Raw genomic sequence first — 20692 nt, 5'->3', positions numbered from 1 at the left:
ACTGCTACAGGGGAAAAAAAAGTTAACTTCTAGGGACATATTCATCAAGCCTTCAGGCTCACCAGAAACAGAAGTTATGAAGCAGCGGTCTAAAGACCATAACCTGTCCGCCTGCTCTGAGGCAGCGGACTGAAATCAACACGATACAACCCAAATACAAAATCAACCCAAATACAATCGGGTTGATTGACACCCCCTGCTGGCCGCGAATCTGCAGGGGGCGGCATTGCACCAGCAGTTCACAAGAACTGCTGTGCAATGATAAATACTGTATACTGTCGGCATTTATCAATGTGCAGTGATGTGCAGCAGACATGATTACGCTACTTCATATCATGTCCGCTCACACATTCATAAATATACCCTATTAACTATTGAATTACTGGAGCCTGATCCTATTTGTGCAATGAAAGCAGCGTTATGTTTACATTGTATTCAGCATCTCAATGTCAATCAAAGAATTCAAATTGAATCCATAGAAATTCAAATGCAAAGTGCCTTACTTTTCATCTTTTTAAACTTAAACCTATTTCAATCAATTTAAAAACATCACAATAATCCATTTGATTAAAAGACTTTTAAATATTTGTAAATGCTCTTTAATCTTCCAATAATTTTATAATCCAATAATTCAACAACTGTATTCTACTCAATAAGAAAAGACTTAAAGGGACATTCCACCCACATTTTTTCTTTTATGATTTAGAAAGAGAATGCAATTTTAAACATCTTTCTAATTTACTTATATTATCTAATTTGTTTTATTCTCTTGATATTCTTTGATGAAAAGCATATCTAGATATGCTCACTAGCTGCTGATTGGTTGCTGCACATAGAAGCCTCGTGTGATTGGCTCACCATATGCATTGATTTTTCTTCAACTAAGGATATTTAAAAAATGAAGAAAAATAAATAATGGAAGTAAATTGTAATGTTGTTTAAATTTCTATTCTCTATCTGAATCATGAAAGAAAGATTTTGGGTTTAGTGGCCCTTTAAATCCTACTCCAAGGGGTAGATTTATTAACCCCTTAATGACCGCAGCACTTTTCCATTTTCTGTCCGTTTGGGACCAAGGCTATTTTTACATTTTTGCGGTGTTTGTGTTTAGCTGTAATTTTCCTCTTACTCATTTACTGTACCCACACATATTATATACCGTTTTTCTCGCCATTAAATGGACTTTCAAAAGATACCATTATTTTCATCATATCTTATAATTTACTATAAAAAAATTATAAAATATGAGGAAAAATTGAAAAAAAAAACACTTTTTTTAACTTTGACCCCCAAAATCTGTTACATATCTACAACCACCAAAAAACACCTATGCTAAATAGTTTCTAAATTTTGTCCTGAGTTTAGAAATACCCAATGTTTACATCTTCTTTGCTTTTTTTGTAAGTTATAGGGCCATAAATACAAGTAGCACTTTGCTATTTGCAAACCACTTTTTTTTCAAAATTAGCGCTAGTTACATTGGAACACTGATATCTTTCAGGAATCCCTGAATATCCATTGACATGTATATATTTTTTTTTAGTAGACAACCCAAAGTATTGATCTAGGCCAATTTTGGTATATTTCATGCCACCATTTCACCGCCAAATGCGATCAAATAAAAAAAATCGTTCACTTTTTCACAATTTTTTTCACAAACTTTAGGTTTCTCACTGAAATTATTTACAAATAGTTTGTGCAATTATGGCACAAATGGTTGTAAATTCTTCTCTGTGATCCCCTTTGTTCAGAAATAGCAGACTTATATGGCTTTGGTGTTGCTTTTTGGTAATTAGAATGCCACTAAATGCCACTGCGCACCACACGTGTATTATGCCCAGCAGTGAAGGGGTTAATTAGGGAGCATGTAGGGAGCTTGTAGGGTTAATTTTAGCTTTAGTGTAGTGTAGTAGACAACCCCAAGTATTGATCTAGGCCCATTTTGGTATATTTCATGCCACCATTTCACCGCCAAATGCGATCAAATTAAAAAAAACGTAAAATATTTCACAATTTTAGGTTTCTCACTGAAATCATTTACAAACAGCTTGTGCAGTTATGGCACAAATGGTTGTAAATGCTTCTCTGGGATCCCCTTTGTTCAGAAATAGCAGACATATATGGCTTTGGCGTTGCTTTTTGGTATTTAGAAGGCCGCTAAATGCCGCTGCGCATCACACGTGTATTATGGCTAGCAGTGAAGGGGTTAATTAGGTAGCTTGTAGGGAGCTTGCAGGGTTAATATTAGATTTAGTGTAGAGCTCAGCCTCCCACCTAAAACATCAGACCCCCTGATCCCTCCCAAACAGCTCTCTTCCCTCCCCCACCCCACAATTGTCCCCGCCATCTTAAGTACTGGCAGAAAGTCTGCCAGTACTAAAATAAAAGCTATATATATTTTTTTTTAATGATTTTTTTAAGCATATTTACATATGCTGCTGTGTACTATCCCCCCTTAGCCCCCAACCTCACTGATCCCCCCCCAAAACAGCTCTATCCCCTCCCACTCTAACTTAATGGGCGCCATCTTGGGTACTGGCAGCTGTCTGCCAGTACCCAGTTTAGAAGAAAAAAAATGGTTTGTTTTTTTAATTTTTTGAAATTTTCTGTAGTGTAGCTTCCCCACACACAAACCAACCCCCCCACCCCTCCACGATCGTTTTTTGTGCTTTTGCACAAACATGATTAGCCAGGTTTTATTAAATACTTTTCCGTAGTGTAGCGGTTCCCACCCGCTCCCGCCCCGTGCACGCGCCCGCCCGCCACCCTCCGTGCACGCGCGCGCGCCCGTGCGCGCCCCTGGCGGTCACGCCCCCGATCCCGCCCCCCGTGACATCACGCGGCACACCGATGGCCGCCCACCCGCCTCCCAATTCGGCTCCCACCCACCAACGATACCGGCCATCGATGTCCGGTGCAGAGAGGGCCACAGAGTGGCTCTCTCTGCATCGGATGGCCATGTGAGGTTATTGCAGGATGCCTCCATATCGAGGCATCACTGCAATAACCGGAAAGCAGCTGGAAGCGAGCAGGATCGCTTCCAGCTGCTTTCCACACCGAGGACGTGCAGGGTACGTCCTCAGGCGTTAACTGCCTTTTTTTTGAGGACGTACCCTGCACGTCCTCGGTCATTAAGGGGTTAAGCAATGGATGCTGCAATCTACCCATGAAACAGAAGTTAAGAAGCAGCGGTCGTAACTTCTCCTCTGAGGCAGCAAACTACAATCATTCTGATCAGATACGATCGGGATGACTGACACCCCCTGCTAGCAGTGATTGGCCACGATTGTGCAGGGGGTGGCATTGCACAAGCATCACTAGAAATGCTTGTGGAATGTTAAATGCAGACAGCGTATGCTGACAGAATTTAGTAATGTCGGACTGACATGATCTGCTACAGCGCTTTATGTCCGCCCGACATTTAATAAATCGTCCCCCAAGAATCAAATAAAAAAAACTATTTTGCCATTTTCATGCAGCATTTGTTTGCTCTCTCCACAGATTATTTTGATGTTTTTCATAGTTTTTTTGTATGCTCACTTTAGTTTTTATAAAAGAGCATCTTGTTAATAAAACAGATAATAATAAAGTTCAAATCATATTTTGAACTATAAAAATTGTACACAAATTGTGCAATTATTATTATTATTATTATTATTATTAATTGAAGTCAAGTGTTTTGTGTTTATGTTAATTATTGCATTGATAATAATGATTTGAAATAACTAGTTGCAGTCATGACATAAATTGATATAAGCTCAAAACAAGGCCTTCGCTATTTTCTTCAATATGTTTCTCTTTTTTTATGTCAATCATTATAGGGAAATTGAAGTGACCAAAACATCTTTTATGTAATGACGAGAATATGAAAACAAGCAGTCTGAGGTTTACATTTTTAAAAATGCAACTTTTGTGATAGAAAAAGTCACTTTTAAGATAACTAAGCTCCTAAAACAACCAACTAACATAAATGCTTTATTAATTTAGAGGATTCCTACATAAAGCAAATCAAGTGCGACATCCTAACAGCTATGCAACTCAACAGGGATATATATACAGTATATATATATATATATATATATATATATATATATATATATATATATACTGTGCTGTGCATTAATTGAGAGCCTCTTTCCCTTCAGTTCAATACTGCCAATATACCTTGTATTATATATGGTGAGTGTAACATAATTTAAAACCATAGAGTGCAGAGATGTCATTCACTTTTCATATCCTATATGAAGATGTCTCTGAGTCATTGGGCTTCATGTACAAAGCAGCGAGAGCTGCTCTGGAGCCCTTGCGGGGCAGGTTCGCATATGCAAGCCTGCTTCCCGCAATGTAAGGAGCAGCGCTCGTTGTCGGTGATTGACAGTCCCTTCATTTGTTTGATTGGTCACTCAAATGAAGGGGCAGGCATTACACACTCATCGGAGTGTGTAATGATACATTGATCCTCTGCTCGTATGCAGTGAAGGCGGGTGGACATCTTCGCAAGTTGAGAAGCTGTCCGGCCTCCTTTTAATACATGGGACCCATTATCCAAAACAAATAGACTAGTTCATCCATTACCTTGTTATATTTATGCATTACTAGCTTTTGGTTGTATAAGGGAAGAACATCTACATGCATGATGTTATAGAAAATGCCCAACATCAGAGACGTTTACTCATTTATTTGATTGTGGCTACAGGGGCTCTTTCAGAGATTCAGTCTATCTTCTATATTACTTAGAAGGACTGTGTCCCCTAATTTAAATCAGATAAATCTCCACTTTCAAATAATAGTCTCATGCTCCCCAAAGATGCAGAGCAGATATCTTCCGCACAAATGGTGATAACCTATATTATTAGGCAGCATGGAGATATTACTGTGAGGCAAAAGCTTTCCACAGAGGTGCAATTTTTTCCTTCTTGTACCATAAAGGCAGTGAAGTAAAAATGGGTCAGTACCTCTAGGATGCAGTTAATTGACACAAGGAGCAGTCATGTTTCTGTGTGAGCCTTCGTGCTCGCCAGAAACACCAGTTATGAAGCAGCGGTCTAATGACCGCTGCTCTATAACCTGTCCGCCTGCTCTGAGGTGGCGGACAGACATCGCCGGAAATCAACCTGATCAAATACGATCGGGTTGATTGACACCCCCTGCTGGCGGTCGATTGGCTGCAAATCTGCAGGGGGCGGCGTTGCACTAGCAGTTCATAAGAACTGCTGGTGCAATGATAAATTCGGCATTTATCGATGTGCGGCGGACATGATCCGCAATATCGGATGTCCATTCGCACATTAGTAAATAGGCCCCTTGGTCTGCACCACTGGATATCTGGGAGGATCTTCATCTTTTGAAAGTAAAGAAAACAAGTAGACCATACATCCAACTTATTTTTAGGTGATCAACCAGTTATTGTGATTACCTGGAACATTGTGAACATTTCGGGTTTTCTAAAAAGTAGGGCTTTTAAAGGGCCATATCTCTCCCACAAAACACACACAGGGACAAGAGACCCCATTCCAGAATTAGAGAAGTCCCCTCTTTCTAGTGAGATATTTCATGTCTCCCTGTTATTGGTAATGGATTGCTCAAAAAGATGTCTGAAAGATGTTTTCTTAGTGAATGAAATTCCAATGTAAAATACTCCCCACACCAAGCAAATGAGGAGTTTTGTTGACCAGAGCAGATTTAAAAAGCATAAGATAAATGTGTTATCATGGGGTTTTCAAGAGATTTTAGAATCAGAAATAATAAAAAAATGCCATCAAAATCCATTCAATACAAAAAAAAAAATTCTAATTGATTAAAATGGACTTCATAGCTAAAACAATATTACTGTACCATATTCAGTAAGACTATATTTCTTCTTTCAGGAGTACATTATGTGGTGAGGAAACAACAGAAGAAAATACTCTTCAGATCCTTAACCCATGTTAACTTGGCAAAACAATAAAGACTTTGCTGACCTTTTGGAATAAAACTCATCTAAAAATAACTGTTTTGCCTTTTACATTTTTTTTCTGATGCTCATTTATCTCTCTTTGCCCACATTGTTGAATGTTTCTGTTCTTTGTACAATTAAGGTCTAACACAGATACTAAAAAGCAGGCACCAAAAACATTCTCATAAGAACCAATTCTAGCGGAATTTCTACCTTCTGCCATTTCAAAAAAATGCTACCCTTGGCGAGAGTTGTGTTGCCCCTGCTAGCGGCCAATTGGCGGCGAATCTGCAGGGGGCGGCATTGCACCAGCAGTTCACAAGAACTACTGGAGCAATTATAAATGCTGACACCGTATTTTTAACTATTTAAAGGAAACAAATGAATACTGACAAAATTGGCACTAGTCTATTTTTTTTTGTTATTTAAATTTCGTGTTGCATTATTTCGGATATTAATCTTGTTAAAACACGATGAATATCAGTGTTTTGTTAACAAATGTGCATTTGTAACAAAAAGAATGCACATGTCTAAAGGAAACAGATTACAAGGAAGATGTGTGGGACAGAAGCGCTCCACAAAACTGGAGCTTACCAAGCTAAAATAATCAACAAAGTGAATAATTTGTATGTGCTGTAATAATATTATTGCTATATTGTGAAAGTAGATAGTGTTACCATCTATAAACTGAATGAGACAAAAAAGTGTTTTAAACAAGTGTTTTAAAACAAAAGCAGCCAATTTATTAAAATCCTAGAAATTGTTAATATAGCACACTAAAAATGCTATTAGATGCCGGCATCTATAATAAACATTACAAATAATACTGTGCACACCTCTGCATTAGCATATCAAAGTTATGAATATCAATATTATATCATAAATAGCACTAATCTGTATCATAAATAGCATATTAAGAACAAAACATATATGTCTAACCCAAATTTATTGGGGACTTATTAGTTCGTTGGTGCATAGTGTTTAAAGCGTTGAATTCTAATGATCTTACACCAGTTCCGGGAGTATACTCTTCGGCTGTGCACAGCTTTAAAGGTATTATGTAACTCACAGTTCTCCGCTACACAAACGTGTATTGGCAGTCCGTTGGGAGCTCCGATGAGATGGTGACGTCAGGTCTCTTCTGGTCCAATCAGTAAGCACTGTGGATTTCTCGCCCAATTTTGAAAGCTCCTGTGTCGGACACAGAGCGAATCCTCGATTTCAGTTTAAGTTACAAAGATGTTTGTTCTGTTTAGAACTTTTAGGCAATAACTTTATAAAGATCAGTGGCAGTCTCTGTTTGAGATATCTTTGATCCTAAATGCTTGTATCACTTAGGGCCTAATAAACGTAGGCTATATAGAAGTATAACACTTGAAGCAAGAATTACACATATAGTTTGTATCTACAAAGTATAACACAAACAATGTACCTGCAAGGTGTTACAAATACAGAGAGAGAGAAAACACACCAAGTAACACAGGAATTATTCATATGCCCAAAAAACGATATTGTCAAAGTTTTGGGGATGAACCTGCTTGTTACAAGTGTATATATTTTAGTACAGACAGTAAAACAAATTCTACGCGTTTCGGTAGTCACAGCTACATTTATCAAGATGTTTACTGATACTAATATGGCACCTTATATAGGGATCATTTACTCTAATATAATCATGTGCTAAGTTCACCTGTGTTAAAGTGGGAGTGTCAGAAAAGTCTTCATGTTAAACTATACAACATTTAACCCCCAAAGTGTTAGGTATTCTGAATTCAAACATTTTTTATATTGCCAACTAATGTTTTTGAAAAAAATGTGAATTCAGACTAGCAATGTACCAATAATTTCCTTTCTAAAGGTAAATAATTTTATTTGTGTGTCTCTTTCTTCTTAATTTTTTGGTTTTTATTTTTTATTTTTATTTAGAGGACATATAGATTTTTTTATATATATATAAAGGGTTATTTTCTGTTGGTGACATGTGAATACATTTTATTCAAATACAATTATACACTGATGTTTGGTATATATATTTTTTTTTTGTTTTGTTTTTTTGTTGATAATATTAAAAAACTTTTTTTGTTTGGAAATAGTATTTCCAGCGGTCTCTCATCCACATTTGTGGCCCGGACTATCTCTACTTAGCTTCCAAGTTGAAACATGGCTCTGAATGACCAAGACCATATGGAAGCTGTTTTCAGTCTTATGTTTTATGTATTTCTTACATCAACAAAAAGATGATTCTATGTATGGTTTATGTTATAAAAATATGTACATATTTATAATAGAATATTTAAATCAAAGGAGCTATTTAAACCATATGGATGTATGGTTTTAAAACGGTGGATTAATTCAGCTTCCATATGGTTTGGTCATTCAGAACCCTGATTCAAATTGGAAGCTAAGTAGAGATAAACAAATGTGGATGAGAGACGATTGGAAATACTATTGTCAAACAAAATAAGTTTTTTAATATTATCAAAAAAAAATGTATCCCAATATGTGGACTATTATTTACAAAATCTATGTATGTGAGTTACCAGCATATTTGAAGGATTCAACACATTTTCTTAATCTCATCAATGAAATTGAATGGAAGGGAAACTATATTATAGCAATGTGCGATGTGAATGCGTTATACACTAATATAGATCACACATTAGGGCTTCAAGCAAACACACATTTCCTAAAAAAAGATGCCATGCTAATGGATACACAAAAAGAGTTCTTACTAGAAAGTATCAAATTTATATTAAAAAATAATAGTTTCTTATTCAACAAAGAATTTTTTCTCCAGATCAGGGGGACAGCGATGAGCACAAGGTTTGCTCCCCGCTATGCCAATCTTTTTATGGGTTTTTTTGAAGAGATTTTTTTCCATAGTGGGCAAAGGGGAGCAAACCTTGTGCTCTTAAAACGTTTCATAGATGACTTCTTCCTGATCTGGAAGGGTGATCCAGAGATTCTCTCTATGTTTATGGAGGATCTAAATACAAATAATATAGGAATAACATTTACACATTAAATAAATAGTAAACTAATACATTTTTTAGATATTGAAATAGAAATTATGAACAATCAACTAAAAACTAGAACCTATTTCAAACCGATTGACTCAAATAACTACATCCACTATAAAAGTTGCCATTTAAATAGATGGAAGTCCAACATTCCCAAAAGTCAATTTCTAAGAGTGAGAAAAAACTGTACCGATATTGAATCTTATGATATTCAATCTGATATACTGGTAGACCGTTTTAAAGAAAAGGGATACAACCTAAAAAAGGTTCTAGATACAAAGGATAAAATAAGAGCAGTTGATAGAGAAAGTCTACTCAATAAGAATATATCCAACAGAGCAACTAAACTAAAGAGACCTCCTAACACCCAGTTTGAATATGAAGATGATATCACAGCTCCATTCATCACAGAATACAGTTCCCAACATAGAGAAATAAAGAGTATCCTAAATAAACACTGGCACTATATTAAAAAGGATCCAATTTTGGGGGGAAAAAGTTAAAAAATATCCAGATTGTATTTTCAGAAAAGCAAAAAATCTCAAAAGTTATCTTTCTCCTAGTGAATTCAAAAGTTCAAATAATACCTTGACTGTTATAAGTCTAGACAATAAGAAAATTATTGGTTTCTTTCCCTGTCATACTTGCAAATCTTGTAAATCAAGTAGTAAAATCAAGAAAATACCATTTACAGAGGAATCTAATATATTTACAATTAAAGAGATTATCAAGTGCAGTGACTCTAATGTCATATATTGTATTAAATGTTCTTGCAATTTCTTTTATATAGGACAAACTAGTCGTATCCTACGGGATAGGATTAGAGAACACATTTGGAATATAGAACACAAGACAAACAAGACTGTACTATACCAACATTTTTCTGATGTACACTTAGGGGATCAAAAACAATTTAAATTCTGGGGCATTATGAAAATACATCCAAATAGCAGAGGTAGAGTCATGGAAAGTTTTTTGCTAAAAAAGGAAGCTGAATTAATCCACCATTTTAAAACCATACATCCATATTGTTTAAATAGCTCCTTTGATTTAAATATTCTATTATAAATATGTACATATTTTTATTACATAAACCATACATAGAATGATCTTTTTAGTGATGTAAGACATACATAAAACAAAAGGCTGCAAACAGCTTCCATATGGTCTTGGTCATTCAGAACCCTGATTCTACTTGGAAGCTAAGTAAAGATAGCTTGGGCCACAAATGTGGATGAGAGACAGTTGGAAATACTAATTTCAAACAAAGTAAGTCTTTTAATATTATCAACAACAAAAAAATAAAAAAAATATACTAAACATCAGTGTATAATTGTATTTGAATAAAATGTATTCACATGTCACCTACAGAAAATAATCCTTTATATATATAAAAAATTATAAATGTCCTCTAAATAAAAAATAAAAAATAAAAACACAAAATTAAGAAGAAAGAGACACACAAATAAAATGATTTACCTTTAGAAAGGAAATTAATGGTACATTGCTAGTCTGAATTCACATTTTTTTCAAAAACATTAGTTGGCAATATAAAAAAATGTTTGAATTCAGAATACCTAACACTTTGGGGGTTAAATGTTGTATAGTTTAACATGAAGACTTTTCTGACACTCCCACTTTAACACAGGTGAACTTAGCACATGATTATATTAGAGTAAATGTTCCCTATATAAGGTGCCATATTAGTATCAGTAAACATCTTGATAAAGGTAGCTGTGACTACCGAAACGAATTTATTTTACCGTCTGTACTAAAATATATACACTTGTAACAAGCAGGTTGATCCCCAAAACTTTGACAATATCGTTTTTTTGGGCATATGAATAATTCCTGTGTTACTTGGTGTGTTTTCTCTCTCTGTATTTGTAACACCTTGCAGGTACATTGTTTGTGTTATACTTTGTAGATACAAACTGTATGTGTAATTTGTGCTTCAAGTGTTATACTTCTATATTGCCTACCTGGATTAGGCCCTAAGTGATAAAAGCATTTAGGATCAAAGATATCTCAAAAAGAGACTGCCACTGATCTTTATAAAGTTATTGCCTAAAAGTTCTAAACAGAGCAAACATCTTTGTAACTTAATCTCAAATCGAGGATTTGCTCTGTGTCCGACACAGGAGCTTTCAAAATTGGGAGAGAAATCCACAGCAGAAGAGACCTGACGTCACCATCTCATCGGAGCTCCCAACGGACTGCCAATACACGTTTGTGTAGCGGAGAACTGTGAGTTACATAATACCTTTAAAGCTGTGCACAGCCAAAGAGAATACTCCCGTAACTGGTGCAAGATCATTAGAATTCAACGCTTTAAACACTATACCCCAATGAACTAATAAGTCCCCAATTAATTTGGGTTAGACATATAATGTATGTTTTGTTCTTAATACACTATTTATGATACAGATTAGCGCTATTTGTGATATAATATTGCTATTCATAACTTTGATATGCTAATGCAGAGGTGTGCACATTATTATTTGTAATGTTTATTATAGATGCCGGCATCTAATAGCATTTTTAGTGTGCTATATTAACAATTTCTAGGATTTTAATAAATTGGCTGCTTTTGTTTTAAAAAACACTTGTTTAAAACACTTTTTTGTCTCATTCAGTTTATATTTGTTAACACTATCTACTTTCACAATATAGCATTAATATTGTTACAGCACATACAAATTATTCACTTTATTGATAATTTTTGCTTGGTAAGCTCCAGTTTTGTGGAGTGCTTCTGTCCCACACATCTTCCTTGTATACACAATTTTTGGATCATTTCTTAGGAATCAATGATCCCATACAGGAACAGATTGCAATATACCTTCTAGCTAGCACTCACACCACTCGCAATAGGTTCCTAAAGCCTGGGTATGAAGATGCAGGTACTAATAGTGACAATCATGACAGTGTGAGTGTGACGTAAAAATAAACATTCACAGAAAGACAAAAAAGACAATTGGGGGTCCCAACTAATTTATCACAATAAAATAAACAGACTAATGAAAGTCATAACACAAAATGTGCCACTTAACTGCTAACATTCAATAAAATTAGAATATAATATATAACATATAACGTAAAAGTAAATATATATATATATATATATATGATATATATAAATGTTGTATGTGATCTTAATGAAATCTTGAATATCAACAGTCCAACATATCCACACCACAGGATGACAAGTTGGAACTCAACAGGCTGCACTCCAACGTCGTCTGGCACAAGATCAACAACTAAAAAACAACAAGAAACATGATGTAGTAACTGAGGTAAGTATCACATTTTTAAGGGTAAAGAATTCCACTCACAAGTTAGAAGGCACTATGCAGTTCACCACTAGTTACAGGAATCTCATTATAATCAAACTTTCTTTGTATGTAGGAGAGTGTATAGATCACTGCCAGATGGTATCCATAACTCAGTTGCCCAAACCTTATTGTCCCTGGAAGATTGGAAATCACAGCAATCCAAAAAAGACTTCTTCGATAAAATAACTAATGCAGGAGTGAAATATTATTCAGGCTTAATGACAATGTTAAAAACACTCCTGTTATAAACCCCAGCCCAAACAATAGGAAAGGTTCCCCCAAATACGTCATAAAAACTATACTGATCTGCACCTTGTGTATATTGTCTAAAACTAATGGAATTCATTGTTTATAATAATAAATAATAAAAAAACAATTTAATGGATCAATCATCCAAATAAACAGTGTATATTGCTCACAATCTTCTCAAAATACTTATCCAAGTTAGGCACCCAATACCATATACCTGAGGGTCCTCCTACCAACTTGCTCCTCCCAACCTATGTAATACACCTACCCTAATATTCGTAATGCTAACAAGCAACCTACTAATCTGCAATGGGATTCCACAATGATGTTAACAGTTCCCAATAATACTCTGCCTCATCTATGTGTAAACATAATATAGTCTACTGATGGAGTCCATACCCTATCACATGATCTCACACTCGCTCAATACAGTGACCAAACACCACAAACTTACCCCCTCCCCCCCCCCGATCAACACAAAATCAAAGTTAAAGTGATGGCAACGCCCACTTCAAAAGTATTTTTTTTTGTGTACTAACGGTTTGAATTGTTGTCTAATCAGAGCTCTCCCCATGTGGCACTTTTGTTGGAGAACAATTCAAACCTTTATTTTACAGAACAATTTACTTTAGAAGTGGGCTAGGAAGCACGGGGTGTTTTAAATTTATATCCATATTAAAAAGTAAGTAATAGAGCATCTTCATTACAACTGATACATTAATCTCCATCTAAAATATCACTAACATTCCAGATATGATTAGTTTACCATCACTTTAAATATAATGCTAAATACATTGACTTATAAAACTTATAAACAATAATTCCTACAAATAAATAACAGTGAAATATCTATACAGAAGATAATTGATAGCCACCCTCATAACCCCATTACTAAAGCTCATCTAAGTGGTTGCTTCACATAAAGAAGGCCTACCCTCTAACTCTATATCCTCCAATCTTGAACAAGAACCACACCGGCAGTCACTAACATAGCTGTAACGACCAATTCACCACATCAATCTTAACATTCCTCAACCAAACAGCTTCAGGCTTCCCCAACGACTACTAACCAGAAAGCTTCCCCAATAACATATCAGGACCTTCTAAACAAACACTTGTACGCCACCTAAGTGTGTATAGCCAAATAACACCAATGTATCCAAAAGTTCTGCTTGCTATCTAATGCAAATCACCCTCACAATAGCCGCACTTAAAACTGCAAATTCCCCTAAACAACAACACATGAAAATAAAATATAAAATATAAGATCCTATAATCTATAACCTATACTCTCAAAAAAAAGTTTAGTTTATTCCTTGATCTAACAGGTTATAGCTTATAGGATCTTATATTTTTATTTGCTGTAGTTTAGGAGGGGAATATGCAGTTTTAGTGCCACTATGATGGCGGTGATCTACACACGCTCCCATGGACAAGCAAAGTTTGATTAAGATAAGATTCCTGTAGCCAGTGGTGAGTCCGTGCAGCACTGTCAGCATTGCATAGTGCCTTCTAACTTGTGAGCGGAATTCTTTACCATTATAAATGTAATACTTACCTGAGTTACTGCACCATGAGATGCTTCCTATTTCTTGCTGTTTTTTATTCACAGAAAGAGAATGCTGCATGTTATTTATAGCTGTTTGGGTCCTGATCTCACTTTTCCTGTATATAGCAGTAGGATATTGGTATAATACAATTGTACATACTCAAATGACCCTATACATATTTAAATATATGCCCTAGCAACTGCAGACAGAGTGACTATACAATAGAGAAGAATAGAGATTTAAAGATTCAATACCATATATGCTAATACACCTCTAAAATGTCTCAGATGGCCTTTTCAGATTATCTTGCCCATGTGGAATATAATAGAACTAGTCCTAAAGCCCGTTCACACGGGCCATTTTTTGCAGTACAGTGGTCTCACCCGTTGCGCTCTCTCCCTCCCCCTCTCTTTTGCTCTCTCTCCCCCCTCTCTTTTGCTCTCTCTCTCCCCCTCTCTATTGAGCTCTCTCCCCCCTCTCTTTTGAGCTCTCTCTCCACCCTCTCCCCCTCTCTTTTGCGCTCTCTCTCTCCCCCCTCTCTTTTGCGCTCTCTCTCTCCCCCCTCTCTTTTGTTCTCTCTCTCCCCCTCTCTTTTGAGCTCTCTCTCTCCCCCTCTCTTTTGCACTCTCTCTCCCCCTCTCTTTTGCGCTCTCTCTCCCCCTCTCTTTTGTGCTCTCTCTCTGCCCCCTCTCTTTTGCGCTCTCTCCCTCTCCCCTCTCTTTTGCGCTCTCTCTCTCCCCCTCTCTTTTGCGCTCTCTCTCTCTCCCCCATCTCTTTTGTGCTCTCTCTCCCACTCTCTTTTGCGCTCTCTCTCTCCCCCTCTATTTTGTGCTCTCTCTCCCCTCTCTTTTGTGCTCTCTCCCCCCTCTCTTTTGCGCTCTCTCTCACCCCCTCTCTTTTGTGCTCTCTCTCCCCCCTCTCTTTTGTGCTCTCTCTCCCCCCCTCTCTTTTGTGCTCTCTCTCCCCCTCTCATTTGCGCTCTCTCCCCCCTCTCTTTTGCGCTCTTCCCTCCTCTCTTTTGCACTCTTCCCCCCTCTCTTTTGCACTCTCTCCCCCTCTCTTTTGCACTCTCTCTCCCCCCTCTCTTTTGCGCTCTCTTTTGCTCTCTCTCTCCCCCCATCTTTTTTGCGCTCTTCCCCCCTCTCTTTTGCGCTCTCTCTCTCCCCCCTCTTTTGCGCTCTCTCTTCCCCCCTCTTTTGCTCTCTCTCTCCCCCTCTCTTTTGCGCTCTCTCTTCCCCCCTCTTTTGCTCTCTCTCTCCCCCTCTCTTTTGAGCTCTCTCTCTCCCTCCTCTCTTTTGAGCGCTCTCTCTCCCCCCTCTCTTTTGCGCTCTCTCTCTTCCCCTCTCTTTTGCGCTCTCTCTCTCCCCCTCTCTTTTGCGCACTCTCTCTCAGCCTCTATTTTGTGCTCTTTCCCCCATCTCTTTTGTGCTCTCTCTCCCCCATCTCTTTTGCGCTCTCTCCCCCTCTCTCTCTCCCCTCTCTTTTGCGCTCTCTCTCCCCCTCTCTTTTGTGCTCTCACCCCTCTCTTTTGCACTCTCTCTCTCTCACCTTTCTTTTGTGCTCTCTCTCCCCCTCTCTTTTGCACTCTCTCTCCCCCCTCTCTTTTGCGCTCTCTCCCCCCTCTCTTTTGCGCTCTCTCTCCCCCTCTCTTTTGCGCTCTTCCCCCCTCTCTTTTGCGCTCTCTTTCTCCCTCCTCTGTTGCGCTCTCTCTCCCCCCTCTCTTTTGCACTCTCTCTCCCCCCTCTCTTTTGCGCTCTCTCCCCCCTCTCTTTTGCGCTCTCTCTCCCCCCTCTCGTTTGCGCTCTCTCTCCCCCTCTCTTTTGCACTCTCTCTCTCCCCCTCTCTTTTGCGCTCTCTCTCCGCCCTCTCTTTTGTGCTCTCTCTCTGCCCCCTCTCTTTTGCGCTCTCTCCCTCTCCCCCTCTCTTTTGCGCTCTCTCTCTCCCCCTCTCTTTTGCGCTCTCTCTCTCTCTCCCATCTCTTTTGCGCTCTCTCTCCCACTCTCTTTTGCGCTCTCTCTCTCCCCCTCAATTTTGTGCTCTCTCTCCCCTCTCTTTTGTGCTCTCTCCCCCTCTCTTTTGCGCTCTCTCTCACCTCCTCTCTTTTGTGCTCTCTCTCCCCCCTCTCTTTTGTGCTCTCTCTCCCCCCCTCTCTTTTGTGCTCTCTCTCCCCCTCTCTTTTGCGCTCTCTCCCCCCTCTCTTTTGCGCTCTTCCCTCCTCTCTTTTGCACTCTTCCCCCCTCTCTTTTGAGCTCTCTCTCCCCCCTCTCTTTTGTGCTCTCACCCCTCTCTTTTGCACTCTCTCTCTCTCCCCTTTCTTTTGTGCTCTCTCTCCCCCCTCTCTTTTGTGCTCTCTCTCCCCCCTCTCTTTTGTGCTCTCTCTCCCCCTCTCTTTTGCGCTCTCTCCCCCCTCTCTTTTGCGCTCTTCCCTCCTCTCTTTTGCACTCTTCCCCCCTCTCTTTTGTGCTCTCTCTCCCCCCTCTCTTTTGTGCTCTCTCTCCCCCCCTCTCTTTTGTGCTCTCTCTCCCCCTCTCTTTTGAGCTCTCTCCCCCCTCTCTTTTGAGCTCTCTCTCCACCCTCTCCCCCTCTCTTTGCGCTCTCTCTCTCCCCCCTCTCTTTTGCGCTCTCTCTCTCCCCCCTCTCTTTTGTTCTCTCTCTCCCCCTCTCTTTTGAGCTCTCTCTCTCCCCCTCTCTTTTGCACTCTCTCTCCCCCTCTCTTTTGCGCTCTCTCTCCCCCCTCTCTTTTGTGCTCTCTCTGCCCCCTCTCTTTTGCGCTCTCTCCCTCTCCCCCTCTCTTTTGCGCTCTCTCTCTCCCCCTCTCTTTTGCACTCTCTCTCTCTCCCCCATCTCTTTTGTGCTCTCTCTCCCACTCTCTTTTGCGCTCTCTCTCTCCCCCTCTATTTTGTGCTCTCTCTCCCCTCTCTTTTGTGCTCTCCCCCCCCCTCTCTTTTGCGCTCTCTCTCACCCCCTCTTTTTTGTGCTCTCTCTCCCCCCTCTCTTTTGTGCTCTCTCTCCCCCCCTCTCTTTTGTGCTCTCTCTCCCCCTCTCTTTTGCGCTCTCTCCCCCCTCTCTTTTGCGCTCTTCCCTCCTCTCTTTTGCACTCTTCCCCCCTCTCTTTTGCACTCTCTCCCCCTCTCTTTTGCACTCTCTCTCCCCCCTCTCTTTTGCGCTCTCTTTTGCTCTCTCTCTCCCCCCATCTCTTTTGCGCTCTTCCCCCCTCTCTTTTGCGCTCTCTCTCTCCCCCCTCTTTTGCGCTCTCTCTTCCCCCCTCTTTTGCTCTCTCTCTCCCCCTCTCTTTTGAGCTCTCTCTCTCCCCCCTCTCTTTTGCGCTCTCTCTCTCCCCCTCTCTTTTGCACTCTCTGTCTCCCTCCTCTCTTTTGCTCTCTCTCCCCCTCTCTTTTGCGCTCTCTCTCTCCCCCTCTCTTTTGCGCGCTCTCTCTCAGCCTCTATTTTGTGCTCTTTCCCCCATCTCTTTTGTGCTCTCTCTCCCCCATCTCTTTTGCGCTCTCTCCCCCTCTCTCTCTCCCCTCTCTTTTGCGCTCTTCCCCCCTCTCTTTTGTGTTCTCACCCCTCTCTTTTGCACTCTCTCTCCCCTTTCTTTTGTGCTCTCTCTCCCCCTCTCTTTTGCGCTCTCTCTCCCCCCTCTCTTTTGCGCTCTCTCCCCCCTCTCTTTTGCGCTCTCTCTCCCCCTCTCTTTTGCGCTCTTCCCCCCTCTCTTTTGCGCTCTCTTTCTCCCTCCTCTGTTGCGCTCTCTCTCACCCCTCTCTTTTGCACTCTCTCTCTCCCCCCTCTCTTTTGCGCTCTCTCCCCCCTCTCTTTTGCGCTCTCTCTCCCCCCTCTTGTTTGCGCTCTCTCTCCCCCTCTCTTTTGCACTCTCTCTCTCCCCCTCTCTTTTGCGCTCTCTCTCCCCCCTCTCTTTTGTGCTCTCTCTCTGCCCCCTCTCTTTTGCGCTCTCTCCCTCTCCCCCTCTCTTTTGCGCTCTCTCTCTCCCCCTCTCTTTTGCGCTCTCTCTCTCTCCCATCTCTTTTGCGCTCTCTCTCCCACTCTCTTTTGCGCTCTCTCTCTCCCCCTCTATTTTGTGCTCTCTCTCCCCTCTCTTTTGTGCTCTCTCCCCCCTCTCTTTTGCGCTCTCTCTCCCCCCTCTCTTTTGTGCTCTCTCTCCCCCCTCTCTTTTGTGCTCTCTCTCCCCCCCTCTCTTTTATGCTCTCTCTCCCCCTCTCTTTTGCGCTCTCTCCCCCTCTCTTTTGCGCTCTTCCCTCCTCTCTTTTGCACTCTTCCCCCCTCTCTTTTGCACTCTCTCCCCCTCTCTTTTGCACTCTCTCTCCCCCCTCTCTTTTGCGCTCTCTTTTGCTCTCTCTCTCCCTCCATCTCTTTTGCGCTCTTCCCCCCTCTCTTTTGCGCTCTCTCTCTCCCCCCTCTTTTGCGCTCTCTCTTCCCCCCTCTTTTGCTCTCTCTCTCCCCCCTCTTTTGTGCTCTCTCTCCCCCCTCTCTTTTGTGCTCTCTCTCCCCCCCTCTCTTTTGTGCTCTCTCTCCCCCTCTCTTTTGCGCTCTCTCCCCCCTCTCTTTTGCGCTCTTCCCTCCTCTCTTTTGCACTCTTCCCCCCTCTCTTTTGAGCTCTCTCTCCCCCCTCTCTTTTGTGCTCTCACCCCTCTCTTTTGCACTCTCTCTCTCTCCCCTTTCTTTTGTGCTCTCTCTCCCCCCTCTCTTTTGTGCTCTCTCTCCCCCCTCTCTTTTGTGCTCTCTCTCCCCCTCTCTTTTGCGCTCTTCCCTCCTCTCTTTTGCACTCTTCCCCCCTCTCTTTTGTGCTCTCTCCCCCCTCTCTTTTGCGCTCTCTCTCCCCCCTCTCTTTTGTGCTCTCTCTCCCCCCTCTCTTTTGTGCTCTCTCTCCCCCCCCTCTCTTTTATGCTCTCTCTCCCCCTCTCTTTTGCGCTCTCTCCCCTTCTCTTTTGCGCTCTTCCCTCCTCTCTTTTGCACTCTTCCCCCCTCTCTTTTGCACTCTCTCCCCCTCTCTTTTGCACTCTCTCTCCCCCCTCTCTTTTGCGCTCTCTTTTGCTCTCTCTCCCTCCATCTCTTTTGCGCTCTCTTTTGCTCTCTCTCTCCCTCCCTCTCTTTTGCGCTCTCTCTCTCCCCCTCTCTTTTGCGCTCTCTCTCTCTCTCCCATCTCTTTTGCGCTCTCTCTCCCACTCTCTTTTGCGCTCTCTCTCCCCCCTCTCTTTTGTGCTCTCTCTCCCCCCTCTCTTTTGTGCTCTCTCTCCCCCCCTCTCTTTTATGCTCTCTCTCCCCCTCTCTTTTGCGCTCTCTCCCCCTCTCTTTTGCGCTCTTCCCTCCTCTCTTTTGCACTCTTCCCCCCTCTCTTTTGCACTCTCTCCCCCTCTCTTTTGCACTCTCTCTCCCCCCTCTCTTTTGCGCTCTCTTTTGCTCTCTCTCTCCCTCCATCTCTTTTGCGCTCTTCCCCCCTCTCTTTTGCGCTCTCTCTCTCCCCCCTCTTTTGCGCTCTCTCTTCCCCCCTCTTTTGCTCTCTCTCTCCCCCCTCTTTTGTGCTCTCTCTCCCCCCTCTCTTTTGTGCTCTCTCTCCCCCCCCTCTCTTTTGTGCTCTCTCTCCCCCTCTCTTTTGCGCTCTCTCCCCCCTCTCTTTTGCGCTCTTCCCTCCTCTCTTTTGCACTCTTCCCCCCTCTCTTTTGAGCTCTCTCTCCCCCCTCTCTTTTGTGCTCTCACCCCTCTCTTTTGCACTCTCTCTCTCTCCCCTTTCTTTTGTGCTCTCTCTCCCCCCTCTCTTTTGTGCTCTCTCTCCCCCCCTCTCTTTTGTGCTCTCTCTCCCCCTCTCTTTTGCGCTCTTCCCTCCTCTCTTTTGCACTCTTCCCCCCTCTCTTTTGTGCTCTCTCCCCCCTCTCTTTTGCGCTCTCTCTCCCCCCTCTCTTTTGTGCTCTCTCTCCCCCCTCTCTTTTGTGCTCTCTCTCCCCCCTCTCTTTTATGCTCTCTCTCCCCCTCTCTTTTGCGCTCTCTCCCCCTCTCTTTTGCGCTCTTCCCTCCTCTCTTTTGCACTCTTCCCCCCTCTCTTTTGCACTCTCTCCCCCTCTCTTTTGCACTCTCTCTCCCCCCTCTCTTTTGTGCTCTCTTTTGCTCTCTCTCTCCCTCCATCTCTTTTGCGCTCTTCCCCCCTCTCTTTTGCGCTCTCTCTCTCCCCCCTCTTTTGCGCTCTCTCTTCCCCCCTCTTTTGCTCTCTCTCTCCCCCTCTCTTTTGAGCTCTCTCTCTCCCCCCTCTCTTTTGAGCGCTCTCTCTCCCCCCTCTCTTTTGCGCTCTCTCTCTCCCCCTCTCTTTTGCACTCTCTGTCTCCCTCCTCTCTTTTGCTCTCTCTCCCCCTCTCTTTTGCGCTCTCTCTCTCCCCCTCTCTTTTGCGCGCTCTCTCTCAGCCTCTATTTTGTGCTCTTTCCCCCATCTCTTTTGTGCTCTCTCTCCCCCATCTCTTTTGCGCTCTCTCCCCCTTTCTCTCTCCCCTCTCTTTTGCGCTCTCTCTCCCCCTCTCTTTTGCGCTCTCTCTCTCCCCCTCTCTTTTGTGCTCTCACCCCTCTCTTTTGCACTCTCTCTCTCTCCCCTTTCTTTTGTGC

The sequence above is a fragment of the Bombina bombina genome, chromosome 9 (assembly GCF_027579735.1).
Source record: "Bombina bombina isolate aBomBom1 chromosome 9, aBomBom1.pri, whole genome shotgun sequence".
Lineage (NCBI taxonomy): Eukaryota > Metazoa > Chordata > Amphibia > Anura > Bombinatoridae > Bombina > Bombina bombina.
The sequence above is the reverse complement of the archived record's forward strand: the minus strand, read 5'-3'. Positions refer to the sequence as shown.